The sequence below is a fragment of the Balaenoptera borealis genome (genome assembly GCF_965194805.1).
Source record: "Balaenoptera borealis genome assembly, contig: HAP1_SCAFFOLD_81, whole genome shotgun sequence".
Classification (NCBI taxonomy): Eukaryota; Metazoa; Chordata; class Mammalia; order Artiodactyla; family Balaenopteridae; genus Balaenoptera; species Balaenoptera borealis.
The window spans coordinates 1,245,589-1,270,922 of record NW_028123982.1 but is presented as its reverse complement, the minus strand read 5'-3'; the positions used below and the strand labels follow the sequence as shown (position 1 = coordinate 1,270,922).

General features: G+C 45.9%; 2 long non-coding RNA genes across 3 annotated transcripts in view; one reads left to right on the top strand and one right to left on the bottom strand.

The window, feature by feature from the left end:
- Positions 1-7,919, bottom strand: part of LOC309621247 — a 492,961-nt gene extending 485,042 nt beyond the window's left edge. The window contains exon 1 of the long non-coding RNA XR_014239860.1: positions 7,780-7,919. This is a non-coding gene — a long non-coding RNA (uncharacterized lncRNA). The remainder of the gene's footprint in view (positions 1-7,779) is intronic.
- LOC309621250 overlaps positions 1-24,775 on the top strand; it is a 343,983-nt gene extending 319,208 nt beyond the window's left edge. For both annotated transcript variants that reach the window (XR_014239868.1, XR_014239869.1), the window contains exon 2: positions 24,010-24,775. This is a non-coding gene — a long non-coding RNA (uncharacterized lncRNA). The remainder of the gene's footprint in view (positions 1-24,009) is intronic.
- The last annotated feature ends 559 nt before the right edge of the window (positions 24,776-25,334 follow it).

The following is a 25,334-nucleotide window of genomic DNA, read 5'->3' as shown; positions in this document are numbered from 1 at the left end:
TTGTCATTACAATGCTCCATAACACCTGTCATCACAATGTTGCCTGCCCATGTCATCAAAATGCTCCATGTCCCCTGTAATCACAATGTTCCATTACACCTGTCTTCACAATGTTCCCTGCCCATGCCATCACAATGCTCCATTACCAATGTAATCAAAATGATCGCCTGCCCTTGTCATCGAAATGCTCCATGGTCCCTTTAATCACAATGCTCCATGAACCCTGTCATCACAATGTTCCATGACAGTTGTCATCACAATGCTCCATGACCCTGTAATCACAATGCTCCATGCCCTTGTCATCACAATGCTCCAGAACTCTTGTCATCATAATGATGAATGCTCGTGTCATCACAAAGCTCCATGATACTTGTCATCACAATGTTCCATTGCCTTGTCATTACAATACTCCATGGCCCCTGTCATCACAGTGCTCCATGATACCTTTTATCACAATTCTAGATGACCACTGTCATCACAATGCTCCAAGACACATGTCATCACAATTCGCCATGGCCCTTGCCATCACAATGCTCCATGACCCGTGTCATCACAATGGTCCAGGACACTTGTCATCACAATGATCCATGACCACTTACATCACAATGCTCCTTGACTCCTGTCATCACAATGCTCCATAGCCTATGCATTCGCAATGCTACATGGTCCCTTTAATCACATTGCTCCATGATCCATTTCATCACAATGCTCTATGACCCCTGTCATTACAATGCCACATTATACCTGTCATCACAATGCTCCATGGCCCCTGTCAGCACAATGTTCCATAACAGATGTCATCACTATCCTCCATGGTCCCTGTAATCACAATGCTCCATTCCCTTGTCAACGCAATGCTCCAGAACTCTTGTCATCATAATGCTCCATGCCCTTCTCATCCCAATTCTCCATGACACTTTTCATTAAAATGCTCCATGGCCTTTATCATCACAATGCTCCATGGCCCCTGTTATCACAGTGATCCATGGTACCTTTCATCACAATGCTAGATAACCTCTGTCATCACAATGCCCGAGGACACCTGTCAGCAGAATTGGCCATGGCCCTTGTCATCACAATGCTCCATGCCCTTGTCACCACAATGCTCCAGAACTCTGGGCATCATAATGCTCCATGCCCGTCTCATCACAATGCTCCATGACACTTGTCATCAAAATGCTCCATGGCCTTTGTCATCACAATGCTCCATGGCCCCTGTTATCATAGTGCTCCATGTTACCTTTCATCACAATTCTAGATGACCACTGTCATCACAAGGCCCCATGACACCTGTCATCACAATTCGCCATGGCCCTTGTCATCACAATGCTCCATGATCCATGTCATCACAATGTTCCTGGACACTTATCATCACAATGAACTATGACCACATTCATCACAATGCTCCATGACCCCTGTCATCACACTGCTCCATGGCCTATGCATTCAAAATGCTCCATGGCCCCTGTAATCACATTGCTCCATGATCCCTTTCATCACAATGTTCTATGACCACTCTCATCACAATACCCCATGACGCCTATCATCATAATGCTCCAAGGCCCCTCTCATCACAATGCTCCATGAACCCTGTCATCACAATGTTCCATGACTCTTGTCTTCACAGTGCTCCATGACCCCTGTCATCACAATATTCACTGCCCATGTAATCACAATGCTCCTGGTCTCCTGTAATCACAGTGCTCCATACCCTTTTCATCACAATGCTCCAGAACTCTTGTCATCATAATGTTCCATGCCCGTGTCATCACAATGCTTGAAGAACCTTGTCATCACAATGCTCCATGAACCGTGTCATCACAAGGTTCCAGGACCCTTGTCATCACAATGATCCATGACACCTGTCATCTCAATGCTCCATGATCTTTGTATTCACAATGCTCCCTGGCCCCTATAATTGCGGTGATCCATGACCCCTGTCATCACAATGCTCCCTGGTATATTTCATCACAATTCTAGATGACCACTGTCATCACAGTGCTCCACGGCCCCTGTCGTCAGAGTCCTCCATGATACCTTTCATTACAATTCTACATGACCACTGTCATCACAATGCCCCATGACACCTGTCATCACAATTCGCCATGGCACTTGTCATCACAATGCTCCATGAACCATGTCATCACAATGTTCATGGACACTTGTAATCACAATGCTCCATGACAACTTACATCACAATGCTCCTTGACCCCTGTCATTTCATTGCTCCATGGCCTATGCATTCACAATGCTCCATGGCTCCTGTAAGCACATTGCTTCATGATCCCTTTCATCACAATGCTCCAAGACCGCTGTCATCACAATGCCCCATGATGCGTATCATCATAATGCTCCAAGGCCCCTCTCATCAAAATGCTCCATGATCCCTGTCATCACAATGTTCCATGACACTAGTCATCACAGTGCTCCATGACCCCTGTCATCACAATATTCACTGCCCATGTAATCACAATGCTCCTGTTCCCCTGTAATCACAATGCTCCATACCCTTGTCATCACAATGCTCCAGAACTCTTGTCATCATAATGCTCCATGCCCGTGTCATCACAGTGCTCCATGACCACTTTCATCACAATGCTCCTTGACCCCTGTCATCACAATGCTCTATGACCACTGTCATCACAATGCCACATGACACCTGTCATCACAATGCTCTATAGCCCCTCTCATCACAATGCTCCATGACACTAGTCATCACAGTGCTCCATGACCCCTGTCATCACAATATTCACTGCCCATGTAATCACAATGCTCCTGGTCCCCTGTAATCATAGTGCTCCATACCCTTGTCATCACAATGCTCCAGAACTCTTGTCATCATAATGCTCCATGCCCGTGTCATCACAATGCTTGAAGAACCTTGTCATCACAACGCTCCATGAACCGTGTCATCACAAGGTTCCAGGACCCTTGTCATCACAATGATCCGTGACCCCTGTCATCTCAATGCTACATGATCTTTGTATTCACAATGCTCCATGGCCTCTATAATTGCGGTGATCCATAACCCCTGTCATCACAATGCTCCCTGGTATATTTCATCACAATTCTAGATGACCACTGTCATCACAGTGCTCCACGGCCCCTGTTATCAGAGTCCTCCCTGATACCTTTAATCACAATTCTATATGACCGCTCTCATCACAATTCCACATGACACCTGTCATCACAATGCTCCATGAACCATGTCATCACAATGTTCATGGACAAGAGTCATCACAATGCTCCATGACAACTTACATCACAATGCTCCTTGACACCTGTCATTCCATTGCTCCATGGCCTATGCATTCACAATGCTCCATGGCTCCTGTAATCACATTGCTCCATGATCCCTTTCATCACAATACTCCAAGACCGCTGTCATCACAATGCCCCATGACGCCTATCATCATAATGCTCCAAGGCCCCTCTCATCACAATGCTCCATGATCCCTGTCATCACAATGTTCCATGACACTAGTCATCACAGTGCTCCATGACCCCTGTCATCACAATATTCACTGCCCATGTAATCACAATGCTCCTGGTCCCCTGTAATCACAATGCTCCATACCCTTGTCATCACAATGCTCCAGAACTCTTGTCATCATAATGCTCCATTCCCGTGTCATCACAGTGCTCCATGACCACTTTCATCCAATGCTCTATGACCACTGTCATCACAATGCCACATGACACCTGTCATCACAATGCTCTATAGCCCCTGTCAGCACAATGTTCCATGACAGGTATCATCACAATGATCCATGACTGCTGTCATCACAATGTTCCCTGCCCTTATCATTCTCATGCTCCCTGGCCCCTGTCATCAGAATGCTCCATGCTCATATCATCACAATGCTCCATTACCCATGTCATCGTAGTGATCCATGACCCCTTTCATCACAATGCTCCATGACCCCAGTCATCACAATGCTCCATAGCCCTTGTCATCACAATGCTCCATTAGCCCTGTCATCACAATGTTCCATGACTCTTGTCATCAAAATGCCTCATGATCCATTTAATCACAATGCTCCATGACTCCTTTCATCACATCCTCCATGATACTTGTCATTACACTGCCCCATGACCTTTCTCAGAACAATGCTCCATGATACCAGTCATCACAATGCTCCATGACCATTGTCGTCACAATGCTCCATGCCCCTTTCAACACAATGCTCCATGACAACTGTCATCACAATGCTCCATGGTCTTTGTCATCACAATTATACATGGCCCCTGTGATCACAGTGCTCCATGACCCCTTTCATCACAATGCTCCATGACCACTGTCATCACAATGCCCCATGACCCCTGTCATCACAATGCTCCATGGCCCCTGTCATTACAATGCTCCATGACCACTGTCATCACAATGTTCCATGACCGCTGTAATCACAATGACTCATGACACCTTTCCTCAGAAGGCTCCAGTACGCCTGTCATCACAATGCTCCAATGACCATCTCATCACAATGCTCCATGATCCCTGTCAGCACAACGTTCCATGACAATTGTCATCACAATGCTCCATGACACCTGTCATCACAATGTTGCCTGCCCATGTCATCAAAATGCTCCATGTCCCCTGTAATCACAATGTTCCATTACACCTGTCTTCACAATGTTCCCTGCCCATGTCATCACAATGCTCCATTACCAATGTAATCAAAATGATCGCCTGCCCTTGTCATCAAAATGCTCCATGGCCCCTTTAATCACAATGCTCCATGAACCCTGTCATCACAATGTTCCATGACAGTTGTCATCACAATGCTCCATGACTGTGTAATCACAATGCTCCATGCCCTTGTCATCACGATGCTCCAGAACTCTTGTCATCATAATGATGAATGCTCGTGTCATCACAAAGCTCCATGATACTAGTCATCACAATGTTCCATGGCCTTGTCATTACAATACTCCATGGCCCCTGTCATCACAGTGCTCCATGATACCTTTTATCACAATTCTAGATGACCACTGTCATCACAATGCCCCAAGACACATGTCATCACAATTCGCCATGGCCCTTGCCATCACAATGCTCCATGACCCGTGTCATCACAATGGTACAGGACACTTGTCATCACAATGATCCATGACCACTTACATCACAATGCTCCTTGACTCCTGTCATCACAATGCTCCATAGCCTATGCATTCGCAATGCTACATGGTCCCTGTAATCACATTGCTCCATGATCCATTTCATCACAATGCTCTATGACCCCTGTCATTACAATGCCACATTATACCTGTCATCACAATGCTCCATGGCCCCTGTCAGCACAATGTTCCATGACAGATGTCATCACTCTCCTCCATGGTCCCTGTAATCACAATGCTCCATTCCCTTGTCAATGCAATGCTCCAGAATTCTTGTCATCATAATGCTCCATGCCCGTCTCATCACAATTCTCCATGACACTTTTCATTAAAATGCTCCATGGCCTTTATCATCACAATGCTCCATGGCCCCTGTTATCACAGTGATCCATGGTACCTTTCATCACAATGCTAGATAACCTCTGTCATCACAATGCCCGAGGACATCTGTCATCAGAATTGGCCATGGCCCTTGTCATCACAATGCTCCATTCCCTTGTCACCACAATGCTCCAGAACTCTGGGCATCATAATGCTCCATGCCCGTCTCATCACAATGCTACATGACACTTGTCATCAAAATGCTCCATGGCCTTTGTCATCACAATGCTCCATGGCCCCTGTTATCACAGTGCTCCATGTTACCTTTCATCACAATTCTAGATGACCACTCTCATGACAATGCCCCATGACACCTGTCATAACAATTCGCCATGGCCCTTGTCATCACAATGCTCCATGATCCATGTCATCACAATGTTCCTGGACACTTATCATCACAATGAACTATGACCACATTCATCACAATGCTCCATGACCCCTGTCATCACACTGCTCCATGGCCTATGCATTCAAAATGCTCTATGGCCCCTGTAATCACATTGCTCCATGATCCCTTTCATCACAATGCTCCAAGACCGCTGTCATCACAAGGCCCCATGACGCGTATCATCATAATGCTCCAAGGCCCCTCTCATCACAATGCTCCATGAACCCTGTCATCACAATGTTCCATGACACTTGTCATCACAGTGCTCCATGAACCCCTGTCATCACAATATTCACTGCCCATGTAATCACAATGCTCCTGGTCTCCTGTAATCACAGTGCTCCATACCCTTTTCATCACAATGCTCCAGAACTCTTGTCATCATAATGCTCCATGCCCGTGTCATCACAATGCTTGAAGAACCTTGTCATCACAATGCTCCATGAACCGTGTCATCACAAGGTTCCAGGACACTTGTCATCACAATGATCCATGACCCCTGTCATCTCAATGCTCCATGATCTTTGTATTCACAATGCTCCCTGGCCCCTATAATTGCGGTGATCCATGACCCCTGTCATTACAATGCTCCCTGGTATATTTCATCACAATTCTAGATGACCACTGTCATCACAGTGCTCCACGGCCCCTGTCGTCAGAGTCCTCCATGATACCTTTCATTACAATTCTACATGACCACTGTCATCACAATGCCCCATGTCACCTGTCATCACAATTCGCCATGGCACTTGTCATCACAAAGCTCCATGAACCATGTCATCACAATGTTCATGGACACTTGTAATCACAATGCTCCATGACAACTTACATCACAATGCTCCTTGACCCCTGTCATTTCATTGCTCCATGGCCTATGCATTCACAATGCTCCATGGCCCCTGTACTCACATTGCTCCATGATCCCTTTCATCACAATGCTCCAAGACCGCTGTCATCACAATGCCCCATGACGCCTATCATCATAATGCTCCAAGGCCCCTCTCATCACAGTGCTCCATGATCCCTGTCATCACAATGTTCCATGACACTAGTCATCACAGTGCTCCATGACCCCTGTCATCACAATATTCACTGCCCATGTAATCACAATGCTCCTGGTCCCCTGTAATCACAATGCTCCATACCCTTGTCATCACAATGCTCCAGAACTCTTGTCATCATAATGCTGCATGCCCGTGTCATCACAGTGCTCCATGTCCACTTTCATCACAATGCTCCTTGACTCCTGTCATCACAATGCTCCATGGCCTATGTATTCACAATGCTCCATGAACCCTGTAATCACATTGCTCCATGATCCTTTTCATCACAATGCTCTATGACCACTGTCATCACAATGCCACTTGACACCTGTCATCACAATGCTCTATAGCCCCTGTCAGCACAATGTTCCATGACAGGTATCATCACAATGATCCATGACTGCTGTCATCACAATGTTCCCTGCCCTTGTCATCTCAATGCTCCCTGGCCCCTGTTATCACAATGCTCCATGTCCATATCATCACAATGCTCCATTACACATGTCATCGTAGTGATCCATGACCCCTTTCATCACAATGCTGCATGACACCTGTCATCACAATGCTCCATAGCCCTTGTCATCACAATGCTCCATTAGCCCTGTCATCACAATGTTCCATGACTCTTGTCATCAAAATGCCTCATGATCCATTTAATCACAATGCTCCATGACTCCTTTCATCACATCCTCCATGATACTTGTCTTTACACTGCCCCATGACTTTTTTCAGAACAATGCTCCATGATACCAGTCATCACAATGCTCCATGACCATTGTCGTCACAATGCTCCATGCCCCTTTCAACACAATGCCCCATGACACCTGTCATCACAATTCGCCATCGCACTTATCATCACAATGCTCCATGAACCTTGTCAGCACAATGTTCCATGACAGTTGTCATCACAATGCTCCATGACCCTGTAATCACAATGCTCCATGCCCTTGTCATCACAATGCTCCAGAACTCTTGTCATCATAATGATGAATGCTCGTGTCATCACAAAGATCCATGATACTTGTCATCACAATGTTCCATTGCCTTGTCATTACAATACTCCATGGCCCCTGTCATCACAGTGCTCCATGTTACCTTTTATCACAATTCTAGATGACCACTGTCATCACAATGCCCCAAGACACATGTCATAACAATTCGCCATGGCCCTTGCCATCACAATGCTCCATGACCCGTGTCATCACAATGGTCCAGGACACTTGTCATCACAATGATCCACGACCACTTACATCACAATGCTCCTTGACTCCTGTCATCACAATTCTCCATAGCCTATGCATTCGCAATGCTACATGATCCCTGTAATCACATTGCTCCATGATCCATTTCATCACAATGCTCTATGACCCCTGTCATTACAATGCCACATTATACCTGTCATCACAATGCTCCATGGCCCCTGTCAGCACAATGTTCCATGACAGATGTCATCACTATCCTCCATGGTCCCTGTAATCACAATGCTCCATTCCCTTGTCAACGCAATGCTCCAGAACTCTTGTCATCATAATGCTCCATGCCCGTCTCATCACAATTCTCCATGACACTTTTCATTAAAATGCTCCATGGCCTTTATCATCACAATGCTCCATGGCCCCTGTTATCACATTGATCCATTGTACCTTTCATCACAATGCTAGATAACCTCTGTCATCACAATGCCCGATGACACCTGTCATCAGAATTGGCCATGGCCCTTGTCATCACAATGCTCCATGCCCTTGTCAACGCAATGCTCCACAACTCTTGGCATCATAATGCTCCATGCCCGTCTCATCACAATGCTCCATGACACTTGTCATCAAAATGCTCCATGGCCTTTGTCATCACAATGCTCCATGGCCCCTGTTATCACAGTGCTCCATGTTACCTTTCCTCATAATTCTCGATGACCACTGTCATCACAATGCCCCATGACACCTGTCATCACAATTCGCCATGGCCCTTGTCATCACAATGCTCCATGATCCATGTCATCACAATGTTCCTGGACACTTATCATCACAATGAACTATGACCACATTCATCACAATGCTCCATGACCCCTGTCATCACACTGCTCCATGGACTATGCATTCAAAATGCTCCATGGCCCCTGTAATCACATTGCTCCATGATCCCTTTCATCACAATGTTCTATGACCACTCTCATCACAATACCCCATGACGCCTATCATCATAATGCTCCAAGGCCCCTCTCATCACAATGCTCCATGAACCCTGTCATCACAATGTTCCATGACACTTGTCATCACAGTGCTCCATGAACCCTGTCATCACAATGTTCCATGACACTTGTCATCACAGTGCTCCATGAACCCCTGTCATCACAATATTCACTGCCCATGTAATCACAATGCTCCTGGTCCCCTGTAATCACAGTGCTCCATACCCTTTTCATCGCAATGCTCCAGAACTCTTGTCATCATAATGCTCCATGCCCGTGTCATCACAATGCTTGAAGAACCTTGTCATCACAATGCTCCATGAACCGTGTCATCACAAGGTTCCAGGACCATTGTCATCACAATGATCCATGACCCCTGTCATCTCAATGCTCCATGATCTTTGTATTCACAATGCTCCCTGGCCCCTATAATTGCGGTGATCCATGACCCCTGTCATCACAATTCTAGATGACCACTGTCATCACAGTGCTCCACGGCCCCTGTCGTCAGAGTTCTCCATGATACCGTTCATTACAATTCTACATGACCACTGTCATCACAATGCCGCATGACACCTGTCATCACAATTCGCCATGGCACTTGTCATCACAATGCTCCTTGAACCATGTCATCACAATGTTCATGGTCAATAGTCATGACAATGCTCCATGACAACTTACATCACAATGCTCCTTGACCCCTGTCATTTCATTGCTCCATGGCCTATGCATTCACAATGCTCCATGGTCCCTGTAATCACAATGCTCCATACCCTTGTCATCGCAATGCTCCAGATCACTTCTCATCATAATGCTCCATGCCCGTGTCATCACAATGCTCCATGGCCCCTGTCATCACAGTGCTCCGTGATACCTTTCATCATAATGATAGATGACCACTGTCATCACAATGCTCCATGACACCTGTCATCAGAATTGGCCATGGCCCTTGTCATCACAATGCTCCAGGACACTTGTCTTCACAATGTTCCATGGCGCATTTCATCACAATGCTCCATGACCACTTTCATCAAATTGCTCCATGATGCTTGTCATCACAATGCTCCATGGCCTTTGTCATCAAAATTCTACATGGCCCCTGTAATAACAGTGCTTCAGGACAACTTTTATCACAATGCTCCATGACCACTCTCATCACAATGCCAGATAAGACCTTTCATGACAATGCTCCATGGCCCTTGTCATCACAATATTCTATGACTTCTGTCATCACTATGCTCCATGCCCCTGTCATCACAATGCCCCATCACCCCTGCTATTACAATGCTCCATGACCCCTGTCGTCACAATGCTCCGAAACCCTTGTCATCACAATATTCCATGATCCGTGTAATCACGATGATCCATGAACCATTTCTGTACAATGCTCCAGTACCCCTTTCATTAAAATGCTCCATGGTACTTGTCATCAGAATGCTCCAGGAACCCTTCCATCACAATAATCCATGACCCGTTTCCTCACAATTCTCCAGGACCGCTTTCATCACAATGCTCCATTCCCTTGTCATCTCAATGCTTCATGGCCCCTGTCATCAAAATGATCCATGCCCTTGTCATCAAAATGCTCCAGAACTCTTGTCATCACTATGCTCCATGCCCATGTCATCAAAATGCTGCATGGCCCCTGTCATCACAATGCTCCATGCCCGTATCATCACAATGCTCCATTACCCATGTCATCGTAGTGATCCATGACCCCTTTCATCACAATGCTGCATGACACCTGTCATCACAATGCTCCGTGGTCTTTGTCATCACAATGCTCCATGACCACTGTCATCACCATGCCCCATGACCCCATTCATCACAATGCTCCATAGCCCTTGTCATCACAATGCTCCATTAGCCCTGTCATCACAATGTTCCATGACTCTTGTCATCAAAATGCCTCATGATCCATTTAATCACAATGCTCCATGACTCCTTTCATCACATCCTCCATGATACTTGTCATTACACTGCCCCATGACCTCTTTCAGAACAATGCTCCATGATACCAGTCATCACAATGCTCCATGACCATTGTCGTCACAATGCTCCATGCCCCTTTCAACACAATGCTCCATGACAACTGTCATCACAATGCTCCATGGCCTTTGTCATCACAATTATACATGGCCCCTGTGATCACAGTGCTCCATGACCCCTTTCATCTCAATGCTCCATGACCACTGTCATCACAATGCCCCATGACCCCTGTCATCACAATGCTCCATGACCCCTGTCATTACAATGCTCCATGACCACTGTCATCACAATGTTCCATGATCGCTGTAATCACAATGACTCATGACACCTTTCCTCAGAAGGCTCCAGTACGCCTGTCATCACAATGCTCCAATGACCGTCTCATCACAATGCTCCATGATCCCTGTCAGCACAACGTTCCATGACAATTGTCATCACAATGCTCCATGACACCTGTCATCACAATGTTGCCTGCCCATGTCATCAAAATGCTCCATGTCCCCTGTAATCACAATGTTCCATTACACCTGTCTTCACAATGTTCCCTGCCCATGTCATCACAATGCTCCATTACCAATGTAATCAAAATGTTCGCCTGCCCTTGTCATCAAAATGCTCCATGGCCCCTTTAATCACAATGCTCCATGAACCCTGTCATCACAATGTTCCATGACAGTTGTCATCACAATGCTCCATGACCCTGTAATCACAATGCTCCATGCCCTTGTCATCACGATGCTCCAGAACTCTTGTCATCATAATGATGAATGCTCGTGTCATCACAAAGCTCCATGATACTTGTCATCACAATGTTCCATGGCCTTGTCATTACAATACTCCATGGCCCCTGTCATCACAGTGCTCCATGATACCTTTTATCACAATTCTAGATGACCACTGTCATCACAATGCCCCAAGACACATGTCATCACAATTCGCCATGGCCCTTGCCATCACAATGCTCCATGACCCGTGTCATCACAATGGTCCAGGACACTTTTCATCACAATGATCCATGACCCCTGTCATCTCAATGCTCCATGGCCTATGCATTCAAAATGCTCCATGGCCCCTGTAATCACATTGCTCCATGATCCCTTTCATCACGATGTTCTATGACCACTCTCATCGTAATACCCCATGATGCCTATCATCATAATGCTCCAAGGCCCCTCTCATCACAATGCTCCATGAACCCTGTCATCACAATGTTCCATGACACTTGTCATCACAGTGCTCCATGAACCCCTGTCATCACAATATTCACTGCCCATGTAATCACAATGCTCCCGGTCTCCTGTAATCACAGTGCTCCATATCCTTTTCATCACAATGCTCCAGAACTCTTGTCATCATAATGCTCCATGCCCGTGTCATCACAATGCTTGACGAACCTTGTCATCACAATGCTCCATGAACCGTGTCATCACAAGGTTCTAGGACCCTTGTCATCACAATGATCCATGACCCCTGTCATCTCAATGCTCCATGATCTTTGTATTCACAATGCTCCCTGGCCCCTATAATTGCGGTGATCCATGACCCCTGTCATCACAATGCTCCCTGGTATATTTCATCACAATTCTAGATGACCACTGTCATCACAGTGCTCCACGGCCCCTGTCGTCAGAGTCCTCCATGATACCTTTCATTACAATTCTACATGACCACTGTCATCACAATGCCCCATGACACCTGTCATCACAATTCGCCATGGCACTTGTCATCACAATGCTCCATGAACCATGTCATCACAATGTTCATGGACACTTGTCATCACAATGCTCCATGACAACTTACATCACAATGCTCCTTGACCCCTGTCATTTCATTGCTAAATGGCCTATGCATTCACAATGCTCCATGGCTCCTGTAAGCACATTGCTCCATGATCCCTTTCATCACAATGCTCCAAGACCGCTGTCATCAAAATGCCCCATGACGCCTATCATCATAATGCTCTAAGGCCCCTCTCATCACAATGCTCCATGACACTAGTCATCACAGTGCTCCATGACCCCTGTCATCACAATATTCACTGCCCATGTAATCACAATGCTCCTGGTCCCCTGTAATCATAGTGCTCCATACCCTTGTCATCACAATGCTCCAGAACTCTTGTCATCATAATGTTCCATGCCCGTGTCATCACAATGCTTGAAGAACCTTGTCATCACAATGCTCCATGAACCGTGTCATCACAAGGTTCCAGGACCCTTGTCATCACAATGATCCGTGACCCCTGTCATCTCAATGCTACATGATCTTTGTATTCACAATGCTCCATGGCCTCTATAATTGCGGTGATCCATGACCCCTGTCATCACAATGCTCCCTGGTATATTTCATCACAATTCTAGATGACCACTGTCATCACAGTGCTCCACGGCCCCTGTTATCAGAGTCCTCCCTGATACCTTTAATCACAATTCTATATGACCGCTCTCATCACAATTCCACATGACACCTGTCATCACAATGCTCCATGAACCATGTCATCACAATGTTCATGGACAAGAGTCATCACAATGCTCCATGACAACTTACATCACAATGCTCCTTGACCCTTGTCATTCCATTGCTCCATGGCCTATGCATTCACAATTCTCCATGGCTCCTGTAATCACATTGCTCCATGATCCCTTTCATCACAATACTCCAAGACCGCTGTCATCACAATGCCCCATGACGCCTATCATCATAATGCTCCAAGGCCCCTCTCATCACAATGCTCCATGATCCCTGTCATCACAATGTTCCATGACACTAGTCATCACAGTGCTCCATGACCCCTGTCATCACAATATTCACTGCCCATGTAATCACAATGCTCCTGGTCCCCTGTAATCACAATGCTCCATACCCTTGTCATCACAATGCTCCAGAACTCTTGTCATCATAATGCTCCATTCCCGTGTCATCACAGTGCTCCATGACCACTTTCATCACAATGCTCTATGACCACTGTCATCACAATGCCACATGACACCTGTCATCACAATGCTCTATAGCCCCTGTCAGCACAATGTTCCATGACAGGTATCATCACAATGATCCATGACTGCTGTCATCACAATATTCCCTGCCCTTGTCATCTCAATGCTCCCTGCCCCCTGTCATCACAATGCTCCATGCTCATATCATCACAATGCTCCATTACCCATGTCATCGTAGTGATCCATGACCCCTTTCATCACAATGCTCCATGACCACTGTCATCACAATGCCCCATGAACCCTGTCATCACAATGCTCCATGGCCCCTGTCATTACAATGCTCCATGACCACTGTCATCACAATGTTCCATGATCGCTGTAATCACAATGACCCATGACACCTTTCCTCAGAACGCTCCAGTACGCCTGTCATCACAATGCTCCATGATCCCTGTCAGCACAACATTACATGACAATTGTCATCACAATGCTCCATGACACCTGTCATCACAATGTTGCCTGCCCATGTCATCAAAATGCTCCATGTCCCCTGTAATCACAATGTTCCATTACACCTGTCTTCACAATGTTCCCTGCCCATGTCATCACAATGCTCCATTACCAATGTAATCAAAATGTTCGCCTGCCCTTGTCATCAAAATGCTCCATGGCCCCTTTAATCACAATGCTCCATGAACCCTGTCATCACAATGTTCCATGACAGTTGTCATCACAATGCTCCATGACCCTGTAATCACAATGCTCCATGCCCTTGTCATCACAATGCTCCAGAACTCTTGTCATCATAATGATGAATGCTCGTGTCATCACAAAGCTCCATGATACTTGTCATCACAATGTTCCATTGCCTTGTCATTACAATACTCCATGGCCCCTGTCATCACAGTGCTCCATGATACCTTTTATCACAATTCTAGATGACCACTGTCATCACAATGCCCCAAGACACATGTCATCACAATTCGCCATGGCCCTTGCCATCACAATGCTCCACGACCCGTGTCCTCACAATGGTCCAGGACACTTGTCATCACAATGATCCATGACCACTTACATCACAATGCTCCTTGACTCCTGTCATCACAATGCTCCATAGCCTATGCATTCGCAATGCTACATGGTCCCTGTAATCACATTGCTCCATGATCCATTTCATCACAATGCTCTATGACCACTGTCATTACAATGCCACATTATACCTGTCATCACAATGCTCCATGGCCCCTGTCAGCACAATGTTCCATGACAGATGTCATCACTCTCCTCCATGGTCCCTGTAATCACAATGCTCCATTCCCTTGTCAACGCAATGCTCCAGAACTCTTGTCATCATAATGCTCCATGCCCGTCTCATCACAATTCTCCATGACACTTTTCATTAAAATGCTCCATGGCCTTTATCATCACAGTGCTCCATGGCCCCTGTTATCACATTGATCCATTGTACCTTTCATCACAATGCTAGATAACCTCTGTCATCACAATGCCCGATGACACCTGTCATCAGAATTGGCCATGGCCCTTGTCATCACAATGCTCCATGCCCTTGTCAACGCAATGCTCCAGAACTCTTGGCATCATAATGCTCCATGCCCGTCTCATCACAATGCTCCATGACACTTGTCATCAAAATGCTCCATGGCCTTTGTCATCACAATGCTCCATGGCCCCTGTTATCACAGTGCTCCATGTTACCTTTTATCACAATCCTAGATGACCACTGTCATCACAATGCCCCATGACACCTGTCATCACAATTCGCCATGGCCCTTGTCATCACAATGCTCCATGATCCATGTCATCACAATGTTCCTGGACACTTATCATCACAATGAACTATGACCACATTCATCACAATGCCTCATGACCCCTGTCATCACACTGCTCCATGGCCTATGCATTCAATATGCTCCATGGCCCCTGTAATCACATTGCTTCATGATCCCTTTCATCACAATGTTCTATGACCACTCTCATCACAATACCCCATGACGCCTATCATCATAATGCTCCAAGGCCCCTCTCATCACAATGCTCCATGAACCCTGTCATCACAATGTTCCATGACACTTGTCATCACAGTGCTCCATGAACCCTTGTCATCACAATATTCACTGCCCATGTAATCACAATGCTCCTGGTCCCCTGTAATCACAGTGGTCCATACCCTTTTCATCACGATGCTCCAGAACTCTTGTCATCATAATGATGAATGCTCGTGTCATCACAAAGCTCCATGATACTTGTCATCACAATGTTCCATGGCCTTGTCATTACAATACTCCATGGCCCCTGTCATCACAGTGCTCCATGATACCTTTTATCACAATTCTAGATGACCACTGTCATCACAATGCCCCAAGACACATGTCATCACAATTCGCCATGGCCCTTGCCATCACAATGCTCCATGACCCGTGTCATCACAATGGTCCAGGACACTTGTCATCACAATGATCCATGACCCCTGTCATCACACTGCTTCATGGCCTATGCATTCAAAATGCTCCATGGCCCCTGTAATCACATTGCTCCATGATCCTTTTCATCACGATGTTCTATGACCACTCTCATCAAAATACCCCATGACGCCTATCATCATAATGCTCCAAGGCCCCTCTCATCACAATGCTCCATGAACCCTGTCATCACAATGTTCCATGACACTTGTCATCACAGTGCTCCATGAATCCCTGTCATCACAATATTCACTGCCCATGTAATCACAATGCTCCTGGTCTCCTGTAATCACAGTGCTCCATACCCTTGTCATCACAATGCTCCAGAACTCTTGTCATCATAATGCTCCATGCCGGTGTCATCACAATGCTTGAAGAACCTTGTCATCACAATGCTCCATGAACCGTGTCATCACAAGGTTCTAGGACGCTTGTCATCACAATGATCCATGACCCCTGTCATCTCAATGCTCCATGATCTTTGTATTCACAATGCTCCCTGGCCCCTATAATTGCGGTGATCCATGACCCCTGTCATCACAATGCTCCCTGGTATATTTCATCACAATTCTAGATGACCACTCTCATCACAGTGCTCCACGGCCCCTGTCGTCAGAGTCCTCCATGATACCTTTCATTACAATTCTACATGACCACTGTCATCACAATGCCCCATGACACCTGTCATCACAATTCGCCATGGCACTTGTCATCACAATGCTCCATGAACCATGTCATCACAATGTTCATGGACACTTGTCATCACAATGCTCCATGACAACTTACATCACAATGCTCCTTGACCCCTGTCATTCCATTGCTCCATGGCCTATGCATTCACAATGCTCCATGGCTCCTGTAATCACATTGCTCCATGATCCCTTTCATCACAATGCTCCAAGACCGCTGTCATCACAATGCCCCATGACGCCTATCATCATAATGCTCTAAGGCCCCTCTCATCACAATGCTCCATGATCCCTGTCATCACAATGTTCCATGACACTAGTCATCACAGTGCTCCATGACCCCTGTCATCACAATATTCACTCCCCATGTAATCACAATGCTCCTGGTCCCCTGTAATCATAGTGCTCCATACCCTTGTCATCACGATGCTCCAGAACTCTTGTCATCATAATGCTCCATGCCCGTGTCATCACAATGCTTGAAGAACCTTGTCATCACAATGCTCCATGAACCGTGTCATCACAAGGTTCCAGGACCCTTGTCATCACAATGATCCGTGACCCCTGTCATCTCAATGCTCCATGATCTTTGTATTCACAATGCTCCATGGCCTCTATAATTGCGGTGATCCATGACCCCTGTCATCACAATGCTCCCTGGTATATTTCATCACAATTCTAGATGACCACTGTCATCACAGTGCTCCACGGCCCCTGTTATCAGAGTCCTCCCTGATACCTTCAATCACAATTCTATATGACCGCTCTCATCACAATTCCACATGACACCTGTCATCACAATGCTCCATGAACCATGTCATCACAATGTTCAATGACAAGAGTAATCACAATGCTCCATGACAAGTTACATCACAATGCTCCTTGACACCTGTCATTCCATTGCTCCATGGCCTATGCATTCACAATGCTCCATGGCTCCTGTAATCACATTGCTCCATGATCCCTTTCATCACAATACTCCAAGACCGCTGTCATCACAATGCCCCATGACGCCTATCATCATAATGCTCCAAGGCCCCTCTCATCACAATGCTCCATGATCCCTGTCATCACAATGTTCCATGACACTAGTCATCACAGTGCTCCATGACCCCTGTCATCACAATATTCACTGCCCATGTAATCACAATGCTCCTGGTCCCCTGTAATCACAATGCTCCATACCCTTGTCATCACAATGCTCCAGAACAATTGTCATCATAATGCTCCATTCCCGTGTCATCACAGTGCTCCATGACCACTTTCATCACAATGCTCTATGACCACTGTCATCACAATGCCACATGACACCTGTCATCACAATGCTCTATAGCCCCTGTCAGCACAATGTTCCATGGCAGGTATCATCACAATGATCCATGACTGCTGTCATCACAATGTTCCTTGCCCTTGTCATTCTCATGCTCCCTGGCCCCTGTCATCAGAATGCTCCATGCTCATATCATCACAATGCTCCATTACCCATGTCATCGTAGTGATCCATGACCCCTTTCATCACAATGCTCCATGACCCCAGTCATCACAATGCTCCATAGCCCTTGTCATCACAATGCTCCATTAGCCCTGTCATCACAATGTTCCATGACTCTTGTCATCAAAATGCCTCATGATCCATTTAATCACAATGCTCCATGACTCCTTTCATCACATCCTCCATGATACTTGTCATTACACTGCCCCATGACCTTTCTCAGAACAATGTTCCATGATACCAGTCATCACAATGCTCCATGACCATTGTCGTCACAATGCTCCATGCCCCTTTCAACACAATGCTCCATGACAACTGTCATCACAATGCCCCATGACCCCTGTCATCACAATGCTCCATGGCCCCTGTCATTACAATGCTCCATGACCACTGTCATCACAATGTTCCATGATCGCTGTAATCACAATGACTCATGACACCTTTCCTCAGAAGGCTCCAGTACGCCTGTTATCACAATGCTCCAATGACCGTCTCATCACAATGCTCCATGATCCCTGTCAGCACAACGTTCCATGACAATTGTCATCACAATGCTCCATGACACCTGTCATCACAATGCTGCCTGCCTATGTCATCAAAATGCTCCATGTCCCCTGTAATCACAATGTTCCATTACACCTGTCTTCACAATGTTCCCTGCCCATGTCATCACAATGCTCCATTACCAATGTAATCAAAATGTTCGCCTGCCCTTGTCATCAAAATGCTCCATGGCCCCTTTAATCACAATGCTCCATGAACCCTGTCATCACAATGTTCCATGACAGTTGTCATCACAATGCTCCTTGACCCTGTAATCACAATGCTCCATGCCCTTGTCATCACAATGCTCCAGAACTCTTGTCATCATAATGATGAATGCTCGTGTCATCACAAAGCTCCATGATACTTGTCATCACAATGTTCCATTGCCTTGTCATTACAATACTCCATGGCCCCTGTCATCACAGTGCTCCATGATACCATTTATCACAATTCTAGATGACCACTGTCATCACAATGCACCAAGACACATGTCATAACAATTCGCCATGGCCCTTGCCATCACAATGCTCCATGACCCGTGTCATCACAATGGTCCAGGACACTTGTCATCACAATGATCCATGACCACTTACATCACAATGCTCCTTGACTCCTGTCATCACAATGCTCCATAGCCTATGCATTTGGAATGCTACATGGTCCCTGTAATCACATTGCTCCATGATCCATTTCATTACAATGCTCTATGACCACTGTCATTACAATGCCACATTATACCTGTCATCACAATGCTCCATGGCCCCTGTCAGCACAATGTTCCATGACAGATGTCATCACTATCCTCCATGGTCCCTGTAATCACAATGCTCCATTCCCTTGTCAACGCAATGCTCCAGAACTCTTGTCATCATAATGCTCCATGCCCGTCTCATCACAATTCTCCATGACACTTTTCATTAAAATGCTCCATGGCCTTTATCATCACAATGCTCCATGGCCCCTGTTATCACATTGATCCATTGTACCTTTCATCACAATGCTAGATAACCTCTGTCATCACAATGCCCGATGACACCTGTCATCAGAATTGGCCATGGCCCTTGTCATCACAATGCTCCATGCCCTTGTCAACGCAATGCTCCAGAACTCTTGGCATCATAATGCTCCATGCCCGTCTCATCACAATGCTCCATGACACTTGTCATCAAAATGCTCCATGGCCTTTGTCATCACAATGCTCCATGGCCCCTGTTATCACAGTGCTCCATGTTACCTTTTATCACAATCCTAGATGACCACTGTCATCACAATGCCCCATGACACCTGTCATCACAATTCGCCATGGCCCTTGTCATCACAATGCTCCATGATCCATGTCATCACAATGTTCCTGGACACTTATCATCACAATGAACTATGACCACATTCATCACAATGCCTCATGACCCCTGTCATCACACTGCTCCATGGCCTATGCATTCAATATGCTCCATGGCCCCTGTAATCACATTGCTTCATGATCCCTTTCATCACAATGTTCTATGACCACTCTCATCACAATACCCCATGACGCCTATCATCATAATGCTCCAAGGCCCCTCTCATCACAATGCTCCATGAACCCTGTCATCACAATGTTCCATGACACTTGTCATCACAGTGCTCCATGAACCCTTGTCATCACAATATTCACTGCCCATGTAATCACAATGCTCCTGGTCCCCTGTAATCACAGTGGTCCATACCCTTTTCATCACGATGCTCCAGAACTCTTGTCATCATAATGATGAATGGTCATGTCATCACAAAGCTCCATGATACTTGTCATCACAATGTTCCATGGCCTTGTTATTACAATACTCCATGGCCCCTGTGATCACAGTGCTCCATGACCCCTTTCATCACAATGCTCCATGACCACTGTCATCACAATGCCCCATGACCCCTGTCATCACAATGCTCCATGACCCCTGTCATTACAATGCTCCATGACCACTGTCATCACAATGTTCCATGATCGCTGTAATCACAATGACTCATGACACCTTTCCTCAATAGGCTCCAGTACGCCTGTCATCACAATGCTCCAATGACCGTCTCATCACAATGCTCCATGATCCCTGTCAGCACAACGTTCCATGACAATTGTCATCACAAAGCTCCATGACACCTGTCATCACAATGTTGCCTGCCCATGTCATCAAAATGCTCCATGTCCCCTGTAATCACAATGTTCCATTACACCTGTCTTCACAATGTTCCCTGCCCATGTCATCACAATGCTCCATTACCAATGTAATCAAAATGTTCGCCTGCCCTTGTCATCAAAATGCTCCATGGCCCCTTTAATCACAATGCTCCATGAACCCTGTCATCACAATGTTCCATGACAGTTGTCATCACAATGCTCCATGACCCTGTAATCACAATGCTCCATGCCCTTGTCATCACAATGCTCCAGAACACTTTTCATCATAATACTCCATTCCTGTGTCATCCCATTGCTCAATGACTCTTGTCATCAAAATGTTCCTTTGCCTTTGTCATCACAGTGCTCCATGATACTTTTAATTAAAATTCTACATGACCACTCTTCTCACAATGCAAGATGACCAATGTCATCACAATGCCCCATGACACGTGTCATCACAAATCGCCTTGGCCATTGTCATCTCAATGCTGTATGAACCGTGTCATCACTAGGTTCCAGGACACTTGTCATCACAGTGATCCATGACCACTTTCATCACAATGCTCCATGAACTCTGTTATCTCAATGCTCCATGGCCTATGTATTCACAATGCTCCATTGTCCCGATAATCACGTTGCTCCATGAACACTTTCATCAGAATGCTCCTTGAGCACTGTCACCATAATGCCCCATGACATCTCTCATCACTGTGCTCCATGGCCACTCTCATCAAAATGCTCCATGACCTGTGTCAGCACAATATTGCATGACACTTGTCATCACAATGCTCCATGATCCCTGTAATCACAATGATCCCTGCCAATGTCATTACAATGCTCCATATCTCATTTAATCACAATGCTCCATGCCCTTGTCATCACAATGCTCCAGGTCTGTTGTCATCACCATGCTTCATGCCCGTGTCATCACAATGCTCCATGAATCTTGTCTTCACAATGCTCCATGGCCCATGTCATCACAATGCTCCATGACCCCTGTCATCACAATGCTCTATGGCCTTTGTCATCACAATGCTCCGTGACCCCTGTCAAAACAATGCCTGATGAGCCCTGTCATCAAAATGCTAAATGGCACTTGTCATCACAATGCTCTATGACGCCTGTCATCACTATCCTCCATGTCACTTGTTATCACAATGCTCCATGGCCCCTGTAATCCCAGTACTCCATGACCCCTTTCAACACAATGCCCAATGCCACCACTCATCACAATTATCCATGGCATTTGTCTTCACGATGCTCCATGACACCTGTCATCACAATGCTCCATGACACTTGTCATCACAATGCTCGATGGCCCTTGTCATCACAATGTTCCTTGGTGCTTTTCTTCGCAATGCTCCATGACAACTTTCATCAAAATACTCCAAGATTTCTTTCATCACAATGCTCCATGGCCCTTGTCATTACAAATCCACATGATCCCTTTCATCACAATTCTCCATTGCAACTTACAAAAAAATGCTCCATGCCCCTGTCATCACAATGCCCAATGATACCTGTTTACAATGATCCATAACCCTTGTCATCACAATGCTACATTGCGCTTTTCATCGCAAAGCTCCATGACCGCTTTCAGCACAATGCCACATGACCCCTGTCATCACGATGCTCCATGGCCCTTGTCATCACAATGCTCCATGAAACATTTCCTCACAATGCTCCAGTACGCTTTTCATCCAAATTCCCCATGGCCACTGACATCACAATTCTCCATGACCCCTGTCATCGTAATGGTCCATGACACGTTTCATCGCAATACTCCATGACACCTCTCATCACAATGCTCCATGGCCTTTGTCATCACAATGCTCCATGGCCCCTGTAATCACAGTGCTCCATGACCCGTTTCATCTCAATGCTCCATGACCTCACTCATCACAATGCCCAATGACCCTTGTAATCACAATGCTCCATGGCCCTTGTCATCACAGTGCTCCAAGCCTTTGTCATCACACTGCTCCATGGCGCCTGTTATCACAATGCTCCATGCCCTTGTCATCACAAGGCTCCTGAACTCTTGTCATTATAATGCTCCATGTCCGTTACATCACCATGCTCCATGACACTTGTCATCACAATGCTCCATGGTCCCTCTCATTACTGTGCTCCATAATAACTTTAATCACATTTCTAGATGACCACTGCCATCACAATGCCCCATGAAGTTGTCATCACAATTCGCCATGACCATTGTCATCACAATGCTCCATGAACCATGTCATCACAGGGTCCCAGGACACTTGTCATCACAATGATCCATTACCACTTTCATCACAATGCTCCATGACTACTGTCATCTCAATGCTCCATGGCCTTTGTATTCACAATGCTCCATGGCCCCTGTAATCACAGTGCTCCATAACACCTTTCATCATAATGCTCCATGACCACTGCCATCTCAATGCCCCATGACACCTGTCATCACCATTCTCCAAGGCCCCTCTCATCACAATGCTCCATGACACTTGTCATCCCATTGCTCCATAACACCTGTCATCACAGTGTTCCCTGCCCATGTCATCACAATGCTCCATGTCCCCTATAATCATAGTGAACCATGTCTTTTACCTCACAATGCTCCAGAATTCTTGTCATCACAATGTTCCATGACCGTGTCATAACAATGCTACATGACCCTGGTCATCACATTTCTCCATGATCTTTCTCATCACAATGCTCCCTGTCACTTTTCATCACAATTCTCAATGACCACTTTAATCAGTATGCTCGCTGACCATTTTCATCACATTTCTCTATTGTCATTAGAATTCCCCATGGCCCCTTTCTTCACAATGCTCCATGATGCCTGTCATCACAATGCTCCATGGCTTTTTTTATCACAATGCTCCAGGACCAGTTTCATCACAATACTGCATCCCCGTTGTCATCACAGTGCACAATGAAACCTTTCATTCCAATGCTCCATGAAACTTGTCATCACAATGCTCCATGGCCTTTATCGTCACAATGCTCCCAGGCACTTTTCATCACGATCTTCCATGAAAACTTTCATCACATTGCTCCATGACCATTGTCATCACAATAGTCCATACCCTTGTCAACACAATGCTGCATAATCCCTGTCATCACAATTCTCCATGACTGCTGTCATCACAATAATCCAGGACAATTTTCATAACAATACTTCATGCCCCCAGTCATCTCAGTGCTCCATGATACCTTTCATCACAATTCCTAGATGATCAATGTCATCACAATGCCCCATGACACCTGTCATCACAATTCGCTATGACCCTTGTCATCACAAGAATCGATGAACCGTGTCATCACAGTGTTCCAGGACACATGTCATCACAATGATCCATGACTACTTTCATCACAATGCTCCAATACACCTGTCATCACAATGCTCCATGGTCCCTCTTATCATATTGCTCCATGATCTCTTTCATCACCATGCTCCATGACCACTGTCATCACCATGCCTCATGACGCCTGTCATCTCAATGCTCCATGGCCCCTTTCATCCCAATGCTCCATGAACCAAGTGATCACAATGTTCCCTGCCCTTTTCATCACAATGCTCCATGGACCGTGTCATCACAATGCTCCATGCCAATGTCATCAAAATGCCCCATGACACTTGTCATCACAATGCTCCATGGCCTTGTCATTAAAATGCTCCAGAACTCTTGTCATCATAATGCTCCATGCCAATGTCATCAAAATGACCCATGACATTGGTCATCACAATGCTCCATGGCCTTTCTCATCACAATGTTCCATACCCCCTGTCATCACAGTGCTCCATGATACCTTTCATCACAATTCTAGATGGCCACTGTCATCACAATGCCCCAAGACACATGTCATCACAATTCGCCATGGCCCTTGCCATCACAATGCTCCATGACCCATGTCATCACAATGGTCCAGGACACTTGTCA